The sequence below is a fragment of the Puma concolor genome, chromosome D3, assembly GCF_028749965.1.
Source record: "Puma concolor isolate L17-30 chromosome D3, mPumCon1.1.hap2, whole genome shotgun sequence".
NCBI lineage: Eukaryota > Metazoa > Chordata > Mammalia > Carnivora > Felidae > Puma > Puma concolor.
This window is the reverse complement of record NC_141678.1, coordinates 54,789,306-54,809,402: the sequence shown is the minus strand read 5'-3', so window position 1 is coordinate 54,809,402 and position 20,097 is coordinate 54,789,306. Positions and strand designations below refer to the sequence as shown.

At 35.1% G+C, this 20,097-nt stretch overlaps 1 protein-coding gene across 4 annotated transcripts in view; it reads left to right on the top strand.

The window, feature by feature from the left end:
* Nucleotides 1-20,097, top strand: part of CCDC178 (coiled-coil domain containing 178) — a 436,166-nt gene that overhangs the window by 369,993 nt on the left and 46,076 nt on the right. The window lies entirely within an intron of this gene.

The following is a 20,097-nucleotide window of genomic DNA, read 5'->3' as shown; positions in this document are numbered from 1 at the left end:
GTCTGCTTTCTATGCCCTGGGTGTTGTGGTCCACCAAGAACCGTCTTTCCAATTGTCACAGTCTCCTGGAACTCTGGAATGCTAGCCCTCTTGGCCACCAGAGCCAGACAGTCAAGAGGTATTCCCTTTGTGGGTCGTGTACACCTGTTGGCTTCAGCAAGACAGCAGTGCTGGAGGCGGCACAAAGTCACCAGCTCCAGAAGGCCAGTGTGAAAGTGCCTTGTCTGCATGCATGTGTTCACTTCAGGCTGGGAGCCAAAGAATCCCACAACCACTCAGACTTCACAGCCCCAGCCAGGGGATGAGGGAGTGCCACAAATGCCCATGCTCTCCTGCCTCAGCAGATGCTATGACAGCACACGCCCACCCATCCTAGCAAGGCGGTGGGAGGGTCTGCATCCGATCTTGCCTGCCTGTACCAGCATGTTATGTGGAGACTGCAGCAATAGCATCTGCTCTACCTCCATCTTTAGAGAGCATCTCAACTATCCCTTGCCCCTCCAGTCGATGCCCCCAGCTCAGCAAAGGAATCTCCTTCACATATAGTCGAGGTGCTTTTCAAACCAATTTTTCAGTGGATCTCCAGGCAAGCAAGGGCCCACAGAAGTCCTCTGAGAGGGGAATCTGTTTGGGACTCCTGGATGTCAGCCCCATTGCTTTTCCAAGTCAGGTCTTTTAGGGGCTCCTCTTACCAGTGGAGATCCCAGTGGCCTGGGTGCCCAATATGGGGAGCTAATCTTTCACTCCTCCCAGGAGAAGCAGTTATTTGATGAGATCTGTCTCTATTGTGTACTGCTCTCCAGGATGTAGGATTTTCTGCAAGAACCCCTGCGTCTCCCCATCTGTCTCAATGTGGTCCTTTCATCCTTTGTTATGGAAACAGTTCATCTGTTTTTTAGATCTTTTTCAGAGGAAAATGATCCACAGGTAGCTGTAGATTTGGTGTGTCCATGGGAGGAAGTGAGTTTAGGATCTTCCTATACTGCTATCTTGAACTCCCTGCCCCCAAGTTATTTATTAATCTTGCAGAATACCTTTTTTCTAGCCTATAAAATGAGAATAGTACACATTTTATATATCAAAAAACTTAAGATATTGCAAGTAAAGTGTTGTTTCACAATGCCTGGCATTTAGCAAATGTTCATAATAATGATAATATAAATATAAGCTGTGTTACTGTTATTATTACTTAAAGCTGATAATTACTCACAATCTAATGGCTATAAAGAGTATCTCATTTTGTTGTTAACTTTCCTTTTCATAATTACTAATAAATTATTTGTGTTTTGTGAAGAAATATCTGTTGCCCATTTTAACATTATGAGCTTTATGACTTTTTTCCCTTTCTTATATTGGTGTTGCTCATGTATATCTAAGATATAGATATATCCTAGAGGCTAATATTTTGTTGGTTATGTATGTGGCACATATCTTCTCCCAATTATGGCTTTTTTTTCATATTTGTGGTGCTTTTTGATGAACAAAGTCCTGATAAAGTACAATTTAAAAGTCTTTTCCTGGGGCGCCTGGGTGGCGCAGTCGGTTAAGCGTCCGACTTCAGCCAGGTCACGATCTCGCGGTCCGTGAGTTCGAGCCCCGCGTCGGGCTCTGGGCTGATGGCTCAGAGCCTGGAGCCTGTTTCCAATTCTGTGTCTCCCTCTCTCTCTGCCCCTCCCCCGTTCATGCTCTGTCTCTCTCTCTGTCCCAAAAATAAATAAACGTTGAAAAAAAAAATTAAAAAAATAAAAAAATAAATAAAAGTCTTTTCCTTTATGTATATAAAGACATTTTCTTATAATTCTATTTTTTTAATTTGCCTTTCACATTCAATTTTTAATACATATAGAATTTACTTTTACATTTAGTATGAAGATTGGATCAATTTTCTTACATTCAAAATCAACTAAAATTTAGTCGTTTGTCCATTCCTCACTGATTTGTGATGCCAAACCTTTTATAATTCCAGGTTCAATATGTGTGTGGATTTCTGGCTCTCTGTTTTGTTCTATTGATTAATATGTCTATTCCTATGTCAAAACATACTGATTTAATTACTGTCTTTGCATCAAGCCTTGATATATTGCAGCCGAAGTATCTCCAACTTGATCTTCTTGGCTATTTTTCTTATTTGCTCTTAAAAACTAATTTTATAATCAACTTCTTTTTTAAGTTTCCCAAAATGCCCTGTTCATGAGAATTGCCTTATAGCTCTGGGTTAATTTGCCAGAATTGACATTATTATGACATTCAGTCTTCTTATGCATGGGCATGGTTTCTTATTTATTTAGGTCTTATTCAGTACCTTTAAAGAATTTTCTAATTTATTCTATATAGATCCTACTCCTCTTTAAATATTTGTTTCAAGTTACTTTATAATTTGATGTTTTGTAAAAAAAAAAAATGTTTAATTATAGTTTCTAATAGTTTATTTCCAGTTAATAAAACAGTAATTGCTTTTTAAATATTGACCTTATATTCAGCCACTGGCAAAGTTTCTTATTTTATCTTATAACTTAGTAAATTATCTTACATTGTTACAAAGATAATTAATTTTTGATACATACATATTTTTCCTACTCTTCCTACATTGTTTAGGCCCTCCAATAAAATGTTTTGTAACAGAGGGTCAACAAACTATAGCTTTTGCTGGTCTAATGTGGCCTCCCACCTCCTTCGGTACTACCCACGAGCTAAAAATGGTTTTTATATCATTTTTTAAATTTTCTGTAATGTTTATTTATTTTTGAGAGAGAGAGAGAGTATGAGCAGGGCTGGGGCAGAAAGAGGGGGAGACACAGGATCTGAAGCAGGCTCCAGGCTCTGAGCTGTCAGCACAGAGCCCAGTGTGGGGCTTGAAACCTTGAACTGCAAGATCATGACCTGAGCCGAAGTTGGACACCTAACTGACTGAGCCACCCAAGCGCCCCAATATATTATTAAATATTGGGGGAAAATCAAAGGAAGAGTATTTATTGACATATAAAAATTATGTAACAGGGGCGCCTGGGTGGCTCAGTCGGTTAAGCGCCCAACTTCAGCTCAGGTCACGATCTCACGGTGCGTGAGCTTGAGCCCCGCCTCGGGCTCTGGGCTGATGGCTCAGAGCCTGGAGCCTGCTTCCGATTCTGTGTCTCCCTCTCTCTCTGCCCCTCCCCGTTCATGCTCTGTCTCTCTCTGTTTCAAAAATAAATAAACGTTAAAAAAATTTTTTTATAATAAAAAAAGAAAAAAAAATTATGTAACATTCAAATTCCATAAATAAAGTTTTACTGTAATACAGCCACACTAACTTTTTTTACATATTGTCTATGGCTGCTTTTGCACCAAATCAATATTGAGTAGTTGCAACAGACAGTTTTGCCCACAAAGATGAAATATTTATTATCTAATTCTTTCCTAAAAGTTTTCTAACCTTTGTGGGTAGAAACAAGATAATTGTTGTCACACATGCGTCTTGATTTTTTTAAATGCATTTTCTCTATCCAGTAAGATGGTCTTATGTTTTCTCTCCTCACAATGTTTATTTTATCTACATATTTACCTTTTTTGTTATTGTTCACCATTCTTCCTTGCACCTTAGATTTTCTCTCTGTGATCATTTTCCTTCTCCCCAAATGTATCTGTTCTAGTATGAACATAGGACAAAAACTCCGTTTCGGTTACCTAAAATGTCTTTTCATTTCAGTTGTTCTGAAACAATAATTTTCCTGGACTTAAACATATACATTGCTGTATACCTTCACCCAGAAATTTGGAGATGTCATTTCATTATCATATTGCATGTAATTCCATCTTTTATATCTTTAAACATTTTGTACATAGTATTTCATTTACTGTATGTGATATCTGAAAATCTTGAAGGTCATACTTAATAGTTTTGTTTGTGTCTCTGAAACCCTTTGTTTCCAGTGCATATGTTTAGTGATCTTTGATTGTGAGCTCATAGATCTTCATCTCTGTGAACCTGTATCCCAATATAAGACTGCTTCCCTTAAGAATTAAGAGCATCATTGTGAGAAATCAATGAGCTGTCAAACATAAACATCTATTAAAGCAGGTGATAGTATATACTTTCTAAATAACAGCTATTACAAAAATAAATATTTCTATCAAGCTCTCAAAAAAAAAAAGAAAAAGAATTGCATTGTTTTTTCCTGATGGCCAATAACACAACAAAAGACTTATGAGTTGAGCTTTATTCTAGGCTTAGTCAAAAAGTCTAAGTACAGATATCACCCACTCAACCTAACGCATTGGTGACTAGTCACTGCTCAGGTTTCCTTACCGTTTCCCCTGCTCCTCCCTTGGGAATTTCTTATGTGATGTAAACCCATTAATGCAATACAAATACTTGTATGAAGAATATAGTTGTTTTAAAATTAAAGCACCCTTAAGAATGTCTACTGAAATAATACTCTTTCTCATATATTTTTAATTTTTATTTTGCCTATTTTCAAGATTCATGGAATAAATTAATTAGGACCAAAAAATGCTAAGACAAAATCCTGTCTAAAATATTTTGGCTATAACTGTTGTTATATTATAGTCCAAAAAAGGAAAAGAAGTTCTAATATTAAGAATGGGTAGCTGGGGCGTCTGGGTGGCTCACTTGGTCAGGCGTCTGACTTCGGCTCACGTCATGATCTCACGATCCGTGGGTTCAAGCCCCATGTCAGGCTCTGTGCTGACAGCTCAGAGCCTGGATCCTGCTTCAGATTCTGTGACTCCTTCTCTCTGCCCCTCCCCTGCTCGCGCTTTCTCTCTCTCTCTCTCTCTCTCTCTCTCTCCTCTCTCTCTGTCTCTCTCTCTCTCTCTGTCAAAAATAAATAAACATTAAAAAATTAAAAAAAAAAACAGAATTGGTAGCTTATATTGATTTTAAAATTCCTGGGACACGTTTCCTGGATTCAATCATGCCTGTGGTTTCTGAAGTTCTTCCCAGTAAGCCCAAAAGGAATTCACAAGTGTATGACTCTTAGAAGTAAATTTTCTATTTTGGAAATGGACTTCTGTGTAAAAAAAAAAATAAAAAAAGAAAAAGGTGACAAGTTCTGGGACACCTGAGGGGCTTAGTTGGTTAAGCATCTGACTCTTGATCTTAGCTCAGATCTGGAATCAGGGTCATTGAGTTCAGGCCCTGTGTTGGGCTCTGCACTGGGTGTGAAAAAGTGTTAAGTTCTATTTAAACCATTATTTTCCTGCCCCCAAACTCTTCACTTAAAGGGCTTAAGTAATCATTCACCCATTATAATGACACTTAGAAGAAAAAGAAAACATGGATTTTTTGTGTGTTTCTTACATAGCATTGTCTCAAATATATATGTATATATATATATGATTTGTGATTTCATCTTTGGGCTTTGACTGAGGTTTCATTGGGTAGATAAGGAAAATGTCCAGTAGTTAATGATAAAAACCAGTCAGGCTTAGAGATGTCTGTTTTGCAGATAAAATTTAAGAGACATTATTGTTTGGGCTATAGTTTAAGTTAGGGGAGTGCATGAATTCACTTATGGAGACTATACAGAAGAGAATTAGGGCAGAACCTTAGGAATTAATGATTTTGTGATAGGAAAGGAGCAAAAAAGACTGCAAAGGAAGTTTAGAACAATAGAGGCAAACCAAGAATAAAATCTTGGAGAAAGAAAGATGTCCAAGAAATAGTAAGGTTTTGATACCAAAGCCAGAACCCGCCCCCGCCCCCACACACACACATACACACCTACAGGCCAATATCCCTAATGAACACAGATGCAAAAATCCCCAACAAAATATCAGCAAAACACATTCAACAGATGTTAAAAGGATCATTCACCATGATGAAGTGTCATTTATTCTGGAGATGCAAGAATGTTTCAATATTTGCAAATCAATCAGCAAAACAAAGAATAAAAATCATAATTATCTCAGTAAATACAGAAGAAGCATTTGACAAAATCAACATAAATTCATGATGAAAACTCTCGACAAAATGTGTTTAGAGGAAACATACCTCAACGTAATAAGGCTGTATGAAAAACCCACAGCTAACATCATACCCATAGGGAAAAAGCCTGAGAGCTTTTCCTCTAAGATCAGGAACAAGATAAGAATGTCCACTCTTACCACTTTTATTCAACATAGTACTGGAAATCGTTGCCACAGCAATCAGTTAAGAAAAATAAAAAACATTCATATTGGTAAGGAAAAAGATAAACTGTCATTATTTGTAGATTGCATGATACCATATATAGAAAGCCCTAAGGGCTCCACCAGAAAACTCTGGAAATAGTGAATTTAGTAAAGTTTCAGGATACGAAATTAATACCAAGAATTCGGTAGCACTTCTGTATACTAATAACAAAGTAGCAGAAGGAGAAATTAAGAAAACAATTCCATTTACTCTTGCACTAAAAAGAATAAAATACCTAGGATTAAACTTAACCAAGGAAGTAAAAGACCCATACTTTGAAAACTATAAAGCAATGATGAAATAAATGTAAGATGACACAAACAGATAAAAAGATATTTTGTATTCATTGATTGGAATCATTAATACTGTTAAAATGTCTATATTGCCCAAAACAGTCTACAGATTCAATACAACCCTTTTCAAAACCCAACAACATTTTTCACAGAACTAGAACAAATAATACTAAAATTTGTGTGGAACTCCAAAAGACCCTGAATAACCAAAGCAATCTTAAGAAAGAAGAACAAAGGTGAAGGAATCACAATTTCAGATTTTTAAAAAGCTGTAATAATCAAAACAGTATGGTACAGGCAAAAAAATAGACACGTCAATGGAACAGGATGGAGAGCACAGAAATAAACCCACACTTATACGGTCAATTAATATATGACAAAGAAGTTAGGAATATACCAAGAATATACCAAGTTAGTTACATTCTAACACCATACACAAAAATAAACTCAAAATGGATTAAAGGCATAAATGTGAGACCTGAAATCATAAAAATCTTAGAACAGAACACAGGCCATAATGTTTTTGGTATTAACTGTAGCAACCACAGTTGTAGTTGTAGATATATCTCTTAAGGCAAGAGAAATGAAAGCAAAAATAAACTATTGTTATTACATAAAAATGAAAACTGTACAAGAAAGGAAACCAATAAAATGAGAAGGCAGCCTACTGAATGGGAGAAGATATTTGCAAATAATATATCCAGTAAGGATTAATATCCAAAATATATCAAGAACTTCTACAACTCAACACCAAAAAACAATCCAATTAAAAAATGGGCAGAGTACCTGAATAGACCTTTTTTCACAGAAGATGTACAGATGATTAGTAGACACATGGAAAGACACTCAATATCACTAATCCCAGGGAAGTGCAAATCAAAACCACAGTGAGATATCACCCCTACACCTGTCAGAATGGCTACAATCAAAAAGACAAGAAATAACAGGGTTGGCAAGGATGTGGAGAAAAAGGAAGTCTCGTGCACTGTTGGTGGGACCGTACATTGGTACAGCCACTGTGGAAAACAGTATGGAGGTTCTTCAAAAACTTAAAAATATAATTACCATGTGATCTAATAATTCCACTACTGGGTATTTACTGAAAGACAATGAAAACACTAATTAGAGAAGATATATGCATCCCCTGTATTTATTGCAGCATTATACATAGTAGATATAGAAGCAACCTAACTCTTCATTGAGAAATGAACAGATAGAGAAGATATATATATATACACAATGGAATATTGTGCAGCCATAAAAAAAAGGATGAGATCTTGCCATTTTCAACAACATGGATAGACCTAGAAGGTATTATGCTAAGTGAAATAAGTCAGAGAAAGACACAGTGAAATATCATATGATTTCACTCATATGTGGAATTTAAAAAACAAAACAAATGAATAAACAAACACATAGCAGAATCAGACCTATAAATATAGAGAACAAACTGATCGTTGCCTGAGGGAAGGCCAAAATGGATGAAGGGAAGTGGGAAGTACAGGCTTCTAGTTATTGAATGAGTAAGTCATGGGAATAAAAGGTACAGCAAAGGGAATTAGGTCAATGATATTGTAAGAACATTGTATGGCGACAGATGATAGCTGCATATGTGGTGAGCACAGCCTAGCGTATAGAGATGGTAAATCACTATGTTGTACATCTGAAACTAATGTAGTATTGTGTATCAACCATACTCAAATAAAAATAGTTTTTTTAACTTTAGCCATATAAGATGTTGCAGGTGATCTTTGCTAGAGCCATTTCAGTGAAGTGGTAGGAGAGGTCTGAAGAGTGAAGGAGCTGAAGAAATGGAAAGACAAAAGGAGACAAGAGATTTCTAAATTCCTCTGGAGAACCAGAAATGCCACATGGCTACATATTTTACTGTCAATCCTGTTTAGTATTACACTTCTTCCTTCAATGAGTCAATTAAGGTTCAAATGACATGGTTACTCAAGGTCACATGGAATGCTAGTATCGGCATTGAGTTTTCAAATATCCAATGATTCATCCATTATCATCAGAAATTTCCAGAATTTAGCAGAACGTTTGTAATTTTCTTACTATGAGTTACTGTCATTCCATTTATGTTAATCATTGTCACCATTGTTCTTTTCAGTTCTTTGACTGTCTTGGAATTTAGTTCAAAATGTTTGCTGTAAGAATGAGATTAGCAACTGATTCTTAAAAGGCACTGTTTTGGGACGCCTGGGTGGTGCAGTCGGTTAAGCGTCCGACTTCAGCCAGGTCACGATCTCGCGCTCTGTGAGTTCGAGCCCCGCGTTGGGCTCTGGGCTGATGGCTCAGAGCCTGGAGCCTGTTTCCGATTCTGTGTCTCCCTCTCTCTCTGCCCCTCCCCCGTTCATGCGTTCATGCTCTGTCTCTCTCTGTCCCAAAAATAAATAAACGTTGAAAAAAAAAAAAAGGCACTGTTTTAACTCAGGCAACAACAGATGTTGGTAATGATGCGGAGAAAGAGGATCTCTTTTGCATTGTTGTTGGGAATGCTAGCTGGTGCAGCCACTCTGGAAAACAGTATGGAAGTTCCTCAAAAAACTAAAAATAGAACTACCATTAACAACTCAGGCAACAACAGATGTTGGCAAGGATGCCGAAAAAGATTTCTTTTGCATTGTTGGTGGCAATGCAAGCTGGTGCAGCCACTCTGGAAAACAGTATAAAGGTTCCTCAAAAAACTAAAAATAGAACTACCCTATGACTTAGCAATTGCACTACTAGGCATTTATCCATGGGATACAGGTGTGCTGTTTCAAAGGGACACATGCACCCCCATGTTTATAGCAGCTCTATCAACAATAGTCAAAGTATGATAAGAGCCCAAATGTCCATCGATGGATGAGTGGATAAAGAAGATGTGGTATATATATATATATATATATATATATATATATATATATATATATAATGGAGTATTACTTGGCAATCAAAAGGAATGAAATTTTGCCATTTGCAACTACGTGGATGGAACTGGAGGGTATTATGCTAAGTGAAATTAGTCAGTCAGAGAAAGACAAAAATCGTATGACTTCACTCATATGAAGACTTTATGAGACAAAACAGATAAACATAAGGGAAGGGAAGCAAAAATAATATAAAAACAGGGAGGGGGACAAAACAGAAGAGACTCATAAATATGGAGAACAAACTGAGGGTTAATGGAGGGGTTGCGGGAGGGGCGATGGGCTAAATGGGTAAGGGGCACTAAGGAATCTACTCCTGAAATCATTGTTGTACTATATACTAATTTGGATGTGAGTTTTAAAAAATAAAAAATAAAACATATATAATAAATAAAAGGCACTGTTTTATTATTTATTACATGTTTTGATAATATTTTTTGTAACCTGTGTTCAATTAGATACTCTTGTTCAAGCCAATAAATGGATTAGTAAAATTTTGGCATCTATGACAAGCTACTATTTTGCTGATTTTCTTCTTTTTGTTAAAATCCTTCTAGCCCCAAAATAATACTAGATCAGTAACAAGAAACTAAGACAAGACTAAGGTCATAAGACTTCTGCACTCCAGATGTAATTTTTTAAAAAGCTTATACTTACTTGAACCCCGACCCCTGATTTCTTATAGCTGTGGACTAGTTTATTTCTGCTCCCAGGCTCTGCCTCATTGCATGATTGTGTTTAATATTTTCTTCACACTTTCAGTTAATTTTTGCAAGTAGTTTAAAACAAATAATTTCAGAAACTTTTATGTTTACTTGTGTGTAAAAGAAATTAAGATACTGAGGATATTTATAATAGACTTGATGTCTTTAAAGTAGAAGAATACTATATTTCTTCTTGTGAATAAACCAGGGAGCTCTATAATTAATCATTTTTGATATAATGTTTTTATTGTGAATTAATTTAGTTAAATGTGATTTTTAAAGTATTATTTTAATTCACTTGCATCAGAACAAGTGGGTCTCCTATAAGATTGTAAAGATAATACTGTGGATAATCTTGAAAGAAAATTATTCAACCACCACTCATAAATGAACACCAAAAAGCCAGCTTAGGGCATTCATTTAATCACATCTTAAAATGAAGGGATTTAATTACTCTTAGGAAAATGATGGACAGGCAGGCAAGGAAGTGGATACTTTAAAATTATGTTCAGCTCTTAAGTGCAGTGACAACATAACCTTTGTTTTTAGTCTTTATCTAATAATATCATTTGCAACTTCTTAAAAACAGCTAGTTTTTCATTTGAGCAATGTTATTTTTTTCTTATGAAAATAACCTCTATTACAGAATTTTAAAAGTTGTTTTATTCTTGACCTAGCCTCTTGTTTTAAATCACAAGGAATTATAATTTTAGAATTAAGAATATTTAGTGAGTTTTGAGCCCTTCGTAGAATTTGCCTGTGAAATTTATCATTTAAATTAAAAAATAATTATCTTTACCATTTTAAAATCAAATATTAATCAGAATATAGTAATTTATTTTATTTCAGAACCAGACACATGAGAAACTAAGAAGTCTGTGAGTTTTATACCTTATTACTATTAAATATATAAAATATTAAATTAGCTATCTGTATGTCATCGTATGTGGTAAAATCATAGCATACATAATAGAAATGCATGTGTATATTCATATAAAGGGACAGATTTGATCTTTCAGTATTAACTGCAAGAATTAGTAGTGTTTGCTATAGTTCAGTTTGCTTTCTGTCATGCCATTAGGGTTTTTATATATTAGCAGAAGTCCAAACAGAGAATTTTGAAATGTACTGTTCTTTATATAATTAGAATAAAAGAGTGGTTCTTTATTAATTTTTTAAAGGCCAGTTCTAGGTTTGAAATGCATGAGAGTCTTATTTTATTTTTTAAGTATACCTAAGCAATTGACGCCAGGGGTTTCCAGAAGTGAGGTATTTGATCTTTAACACCAGTCTGTGGAACAGATTTGATAATAAATATCTCATTACTTTTGAGGTTTGTATATTGTACATGTGTAGCTTGGTAACTGAGTACTATAAAAAGATCAGAATTAACTGGATTTTGTATATCTGTCATTCCTGCCGTGCCAAAAATCTGTGGAGTAGTTTGTAATTGCCATTGTTTGGGTTATTACGATAAACAGAACTGATAAGGCTTATGCTATTTGCCTTGTGAGCTGCGCCCACTTTACATCACTCTGTTGAATTAAAATTGCATGCACATATCTTCACTTATCAGTTTTATTTATCTGTCAGAAAGAGAAAAAGGAAGTATGCTTCCACTATATAAAACCTTATAACAAGCAGATCAGAAATTATAATCATTATTTTAAGATTCTAGTGCAAATGAATGACTGTATGTATGTTTCTATTATCTATCATTTAAAATCTATTCCTATAGGAAAATGCTGTTATTTTTTCCAAGTGGCCTTCATCATATTTTGTCAAAGCTTATCATTTTAATTGGATTACCAAAGGTACAAATGCAAATCTGCAGAATACAGCATGCTTTTTTCTCTCCTTTGTCAAATATGTGTAATTTTTTCTTAGAGCTGCTTCTACAGTGGGACTATTTGCTTGACTATGTTTATAGCTAGAAAATAGAAGTAGATTGTCTGAAATGCTTTCATTTTCTCCCATGGAAAAGTCCTCCATACTATTTCTGCTCTGCAGGCTTCTCACCTATGAAATTCCCAACTCACTAGTGGTCACATCAGATGAACTTTTAAGTTTTCAGACACCTGTGATGAGTAAATCCATGCATACGCTGGTCCTTCCTTCAGAAATCCTGTAACGTCTAACAATTGTGTGTCATCACCAGCATATATACCCACTCCCAATTCCCACTCTGGTGTACTGGGAAATGATTTTCACTTCAAGAATTTGCAATGTTGCACATCTTTCACATTTGTCCTACATGTTACTTTGATGAGGGTTGTTTATTTCAGTGAGTCTATGAATTTCCTGTTTGAATGTTGTATCCAATGGAATCTTCCTGTATGCAGGGGAATTCTGTGTTCTTTTGAACTATCATTCAGTTTTTATAAAGATATTTTCCTCAAAAAAGGTATAGATAGAGTATTATTTTAAAATCTGTCTCATACAGTTAAATCTTCAGCAATTGTTTTCATTTTCCAGTGATGGAAAATCATTATTCCTAGACAAAGAACCTTGAGTGCTGTCCTTGACCTATCAGTCCTGCCAGTATTACCTTTGAATTTTAAGGGACTTTGTGTTTTCAGTATTGACTGGTCTTTGTTTTCCTGCAAAACAATTTATAGTTCATTTTCAGATAACTATACATATGGTATTTGTATTTTAATTAAAAAGACTGTTGTTATGTCTGATTCTTATAAGCAGAAATTCATTATAAGGACACTTCTCATTTCCTTGAAATGTTCCCTTTCTTTTTTTCCAGGGTTCTTAAATTGCAAAAGCCAGTTAAATTATGTGCTTTGGGGAGTTAATTTTGGGTACCATATGTCTCTAAAAATGATTTAATTTTATCTAAAGCATGTTTGTAATGATATTTATGTTATGTAAAACACAGAGACAATATAAGGAATTTTTATAAGAAAAAACACACTAGTCTACTACTGTTTCGACACAGAACATGCAATGTGTGTATAAGCTTACAAAAAATTTTGTTTATTTTGATTAATGTATTTTTAATATCTGGTCTCTATTGTGGCCTTTCAAATTTTGTCTTAGCAGGAGCATGTGGGTGGCTCAGTCAAGTCAGTTAAGTGTCTGACTGTCTGTCATGCCATTTTGGCTCAGGTCATGATCTCATGGTTCATGAGTTCGAGCCCCACATCAGGCTCTGCGCTGACAGTGTGGAGCCTGCTTGAGATTCTCTCTCTTTCCCTCTCTCTCTTTTCCTCCCCCACTTGTGCTTTCTCTCTAAACAAACAAACAAACAAATAAATCAGTAAAACTTTAAAACTTTGACTTAGCAAAGCATCTTTATGAAATCAATATGACTAATAAAAAATGTTAACTGCAATTATTCTTATTTGGGACCTGATGTTATGATTTGAGAATGTTAGAAAAGTTAAGTCACAAAAAAAGGATTAGTTTTAATCTAAGGACTAAGTTGAAGGTTTATAAACAACTTTCTTCAAAGTTCTATTCATTATTTTACATATTTTTACGTTTTTTTCCAATGGATATTCCACCAATCCTCCCCTGATTCTAGCAAATTCAAATTGTCATGTACCTAGGCCACATGTGTAGATCTTCCATTTAGTATGAAATAAGTTACAATGTTACTGTTCAACAGCTGTTTTAATTATGTAAGCAAGATGTGAGGAAATGCCAACATTTTTAGGCAATTTAAGAAGCAACTAGAAGTAGTAATTAATTCCTTATTGATTTAAAGTCTTTTAATATTTTGGATAGCTCTTTCATTATAGGTAAGATCATGCTGTGTGGATACATAATAAAAATTATGTACAAAAAAAGCCTTTTTTATATTTTAGCAGATGGTCAAATATAATAGGATTTTTTAAACTAGATTATAGTAAATTCTCTAACAGGGAATAATCCTGAAGGACAAAATATACAGGATGTCTTTTTGAAGGCATGTAAGCTTAACCTACAGTTTTTTTTTTAATGAAACAACTAAACATATGGTAAGTTACAGAGTTACATGTAAGTTTTATGATAAATTTCCATGTACCTCTCACAGCTCTGTAAATTCTGACATTTGCCATATTTCCTTTGGATGTTTACACCAGTATAAATACACTTAAAACCCTCTGCCTGCCTAAACACTAGGTGCTTATCAATTCCATCCATATTTTTATTAATTGTAATTTTAACTATTTAATTTTATTAATTGTAATTAATTTAAAATGTAAATGATCAGTTTTCATTTTTTAAGTTTATTTATTTTGAGGGGCACCTTGGTGGCTCAGCCAGTTAAGTGTCCAACTTCGGGTCAGATTGTGATCTCATGGTTTGTGGGTTCGAGGCCTGCGTCGGGCTCTGTGCTGACAGCTCGGAGCCTGGAGCCTGCTTTGGATTCTATGTCTCCCTCTTCTTTTGTCTGCAGCACACCCCCCAGCCCCCACCTCGCGCTCTTTCTCTCAAAAATAAATAAACATTAAAAAAAAAATTGAGAGACCGAGTCAGAAAGAGTGGGGGAGGGGCAGAGAGAGAGGGAGACATAGAATCTCAAACAAGTTCCGCATGGTCAGCATGGAGCCTGAAGGAGGCTTGAACTGCTGAAACCGTGAGATCATGACCTGAGCCTAAACCAAGAGTCGCATGCTTAACCAACTGAGCCACCCAGGCAACGCTAGTTTTCATTTTTTACATTTAAATGTTATACTGTACACATTACTTGTGATATTACTGTATTTATTTTAAATTCTAGGCTTTAGGATATGAACATATTACAATGTTTGTTTGTTTGTCATTACTCAAGTGTAGACAATTAGATTGTTTCCACATTTTCACTATTGCAAGCAATGCTGTAAATGAACATTATTTTATATGTTTCCTTGGGAACATGTTATGACTCTTTCAAGAGCAGTACCTCTGACTTTCGCATGCATTAGATACCTGGAAGTCTTGTTGAAATACCAGTTGTTGGGCTCCAGAGTTTCTGAGTCAGTAGGTCTGAATAAATATATTTCTAACAAGTTCTGTTGTGATATTGATCCTGCTGATCTTGAGAATTGCTGGTCTAGAATATGGAGTATAATTACTGGATCAAAGGTGAGCTACATCTCCAACTTTAATACATAACGTCAACTTGCTCTCCAAAGTCATTGTGTCAAATTATACACAAATTTGGACAGTGTATGAGAGCTTAGTTTTTTCCACATTGTACCAAGAATTGATATGGACAGTTTTGTGTAATAATTGCCAATCAGATGAGTGTAAATGGTATTTATTTGTGCTCTACCATTGACGTTGAACATGTTTTCAAATGTTTACAGACAAAATAGCTTTCCTTTTCTATGAATTGCCTATTTGTAGTATTTGGCCATTTTTCTGGTATATTATGTGTGTTTTTCCTTATCAATTTATACGGGCTCTTTCTACTTTAAAAGAATTAATCCTTGCTAGCTGTGAGTGTTGTTAATATCTTCTCTAAACCACTGGTTCATTTTGTTACTCTGTTTAAATTTAAATTTTAAAAAATTTGGTATGATTAAATGTTTCAGTTCTTTCCATTAGAATGTATTATATCAGTATTTTGTTTAAAACTGCTTCCCCTTCTAAAGATCAGTTAAAGTTTAATTTTTTCTCATTTTAGTCTACCTTGCTTTTATGTTAGTGTATATTGTAAGTTAAGGATCTAATTTTATTTTACATACTTGTATAGAGAAAACCAATTATGCCATCTTTTTCTCCACTGATTTAAATGTGGGGTGCCTGGGTGGCTCAGTCGGTTAAGCGTCCTACTTTGCTAAGATAATTTTTTTCATTGTTGATTGGTTTTGTTCTGTGTTTATTCATATCAATTTCTTTTGGGGATGATTATCTTTTCATTGATGTGTTGATGTATTACACGAAAATATTTGCTGATAATGAACCATTTTTAAATTTCTGGAACTATTAAATTATAGTTCCTTTATGCTGTCTTCGCTCCATAGATGGCACAACCTACATTCTATCAATCAATAAGTATTTATTAATCACCCTCTTATTACTAATAAATCATTTTCAGTTTAAGTCTTAAGCCAAACAGTAAATTAGGTGATCACTTTTCCTTTCCATTCAGAAAATATAGATAGTAAATTATTTTCTTCCTAGGCAAAGAGAGAAGAGAGAGAGTTAAAAATCTATCATTAACTATTGCTGCAATAAGTTGTCCCCAAATTTAGCAGCTTAAGCCAATAAACATTTATTTTCTCACAAAGTTTCCGAGAGACCAGAACTAGGAGCAGCTTAGATGGGTGATTTTGGCTCATGGCCTCCTACAAGGTCTCAGTCAAGTTGTTGGTCAGGATGGGAGTCGTCTGAATAGATTGGAAAATCTGCTTTCAAGATCACTCACAAGGGGCTGTTGGCAAAAAGAAGCTTCAGTTCCTCCCCATGTGGGTCTTTCATAGAGCTGCTTATACAACATGAGAGTTGGCTAGCCCAGATCAAAAGATCTGAGAGAATTAGAGAGAGAGAGAAAATCTAAAACAGAAACCTTGGTGTGTGTGTGTGTGTGTGTGTGAGTGTGTGTGTGTGTGTGTGCATCCTATCTTCTGTCATATTCTGTTCTTTAGAAGAGAGGCCCTTTATCCAGCCTACACTCAAAGGGAGAAAGAGGAGTGTATTCTGCTTTCATAATTTGAAGGCCTATTTTTAAAATCACACCTACAAACACTGTTTTTCTCTGACAGTAAATATCAAGTATTATTCACCTCTATATGACCCCATTCTTCACAACGTGTCCCAATTTTCCCCTTTGGGTTAGGATAAGAAGGCTTTACTTATTTTTGTTTCCTCCATAACGTAAGCCAGACAACTGCATACTCCAACCTGGCCATGGAAAATAACCAAAAAAGTGATGCTTTGAAATTTCTAATTTCAGTGTTGAGAATATGAGAATGGTGTAAGGCAGTATTTTGGTGCTGATTTGTTTATGGTTGGGCCTAATGTTTTTGAAACCTTTGACTGGAATATCAAATAGTTTATATTATTCTTAAAATATTACAATTTTCACATGTATAACAGCAATAAAATAATATAAATCTAAATCTATGTAATTAGAGGGTTTATGTGTTGTTATATATATATATATATATATATTATATTTAGTATTAAGGCCAGATTTGTGTGATATATAGGAGTTGCTAGTTTTCATGAATTTATATAAGTCATCAAATAACTTGGGTTAAAAACAGAATCCATATAATTTTGTATAACATAGGAAAATGGAGAATCTTTCATTCTTGCAAGTGACAACTTTAATTTACTCTATTTTACTAACAGAGAATATCAAGCTTTAAATTTAATAAATATCATAGAAGACTAATAAAATTTAATCAGAAGGAATTTTTACCAAATGTATAAATGTATATTATATACAAATGGACATTGTATGCAATGCTGACATTGACACCAGCTCTTTGTATCTGAAATACCACGTCAATGTGGACATTGATTTTTTTTTTTTCATTCTGAATAGCTACATAGTGATCATTATCTCAAAAGAAATATCAATGAATTTTGTCTTTGGGCTTCCTTCAGCAAAGAACTCACAAAGCAAGTACTGGAGCCCAACTTACCAAATCTACTACAAATTCAAACTGTCCACAAACCATTGTTAGAAAACTACATTCCTAAAAATGAACTATTGGAACCTTATCACGATAAAAAGCTTCTGCACTGCAAAGGAAACAATCAACAAAACTAAAAGGCAAGTGACAGAATGAGAGAAGATATTTGCAAAGTACATATCGGATAACAGGCTAGTATCTAAAATCTATAAAGAACTCATCAAACTGCACACCCAAAAAACAAATAATCCAGGAAAGAAATGGGCAGAAGACATGAATAGACAGTTTTCCAAAGAAGACATCCAGGTGGCCGACAGACACATGAAGAGATGCTCAACGTCACTCCTCATCAGGGAAATATGAGTCAAAACTACAGTGAGATATCACCTCATGCCAGCCAGAGTGGCTAAAATGAACAAATCAGGAGACTATAGATGCTGGTGAGGATGTGGAGAAACGGGAACCCTCTTGCACTGCTGGTGGGAATGCAAACTGGTGCAGCCGCTCTGGAAAACAGTGAGAAGGTTCCTCAAAAAATTAAAAATAGAACTACCCTATGGCCCAGCAATAGCACTGCTAGGAATCTACCCAAAGGATACAGGAGTGCTGATGCATAGGGGCACTTATATCCCAAGGTTTATAGCAGCACTTTCAACAATAGCCAAACTATGGAAAGCACCTAAATGTCCATCAAGTGATGAATGGGTAAAGAAGATGTGGTTTATATATACAATGGAATAGTACTTGGTAATGAGAAAGAATGAAATCTAGCCATTTGCAGAATAGAAACCCATTTGACAATAAATTATATTTAAAATAAATAAATAAGCTGGGGATAAAAAAAAAAGAAAGAAAACTACATTCCTTTTTGCCATTTAAACTTTTTTTTCAAGTTTATTTTTTATTTGAGAGAGAGAGAGAGAGAAAGCACCCATGCGCCAGCATGGGAGGGGCAGAGAGAGAGGATTACAAGCAGGCTCCATGTTGTCAGCGCAGAGCCCAATGTGGGGCTCAATCCCACAAACCATGAGATCATGACCTGAGCTGAAATCAAGAGTTGGACTCGAAACTGACTGAGCCACCCAGGCGCCCCCTTTTTTGCCATTTTAAATGTCTCAGAGTACACACCAACTGTTGCCTGACTCAGCTTTCCTGATGCCATTGAATATCCTTTCTCTTTGTGTACAAAACTGAGGGCCCTGAAGTTGAGTATCTTTTTTTTCAAAATGACTCTTTTCCTGTTCCTGTGTGCTCCTTCTGAGTTTGCTATGAGAATATATACATTCTTTTCCAAAATTTTTGTAGTATGCACTTGGGGCTAAGCAGCAGCCTGGTTACTCTGTCAATGGTTCTAAATTCCATTCTTCTAAGTGCATGGCAAGTCCTTACTGTGCCGTTGCTATAACCCTTTCCAGTGTGTCTGTGTCCCTTACCATTTTGTTTGTTTGTTTGTTTGTTTCTCTACCACTTCCTCTCTCATTCCACTTCATCTTCCCTAAAATATGAAGGAGAAGGAAGGAATATAATCATATCAGGAATAAATGATTACATTTCAAGGATATAATCATTGAAGACTTTCATTACAGAAACACAAGGTTAATTGAAGGTGGAGATGTCAGAAACCGTTCCAGTTCCTTTGGGTTTCCAACCTCAGTTGTGTCTACCCAAAGTACTTTTCCACTCACAACTTCTCTCTCTTTAATTTTCCTTTTACCTATTTTTGTGTCTCTTATGTTTACTTTGTTTATTTTTCTCTTCTCTCATTAACTAGTAAGTTTGTGAAAGTCTTACTTTCTTCTTTGCTTCACCACTAAAATTTTACCAGCTCATTTTATTGAGTTAATTTCAGTATTTATTGAGTGATAACTGTCTACTGACATCTTACAAGTGGGCTTTCATCATAACCATTTCCTTAAAATAGTTGTCAGCATAGTCAAGCCTTATATTAAATCAAGTGTCATTTCCAGCATCTTAAATATTTCTCCATATATATTATTGTTGATCATCTCATTTTCTTTAGTGTGGATATGTGTGTGTATATATGTGACGATTACTGGATGCTGATTCTCTCTTTGTAAGAATTTCTTCAGTTTTTATTCTGTCCCAGTTCTTTTTTCAGAGGCCTATTAGCTATAAATTAAAAACAAACAAACAAACTCTCTTGAGATATTACTCTTTCTTAGTTGATACTTAAGGAACTTCTCAGATTAAGTAGTTTAGCATTTGTATATGGACTAATTTAAGACCTTTGTGGCTACCTCAAGCCAAAATTCAGAAAACTGAATAAAATAGATTTAACGTATACAGCTGTTCTCTTCATTTACGATGTGGATATGGGAAACATTACCATTCCGTTCACTTTGGTTAATGAGTTCCCACTTGTAAAATCTTTCACATGTTGAGAGCTCCCACTTGTAAAAAAAATTACCTTCGGTTTGA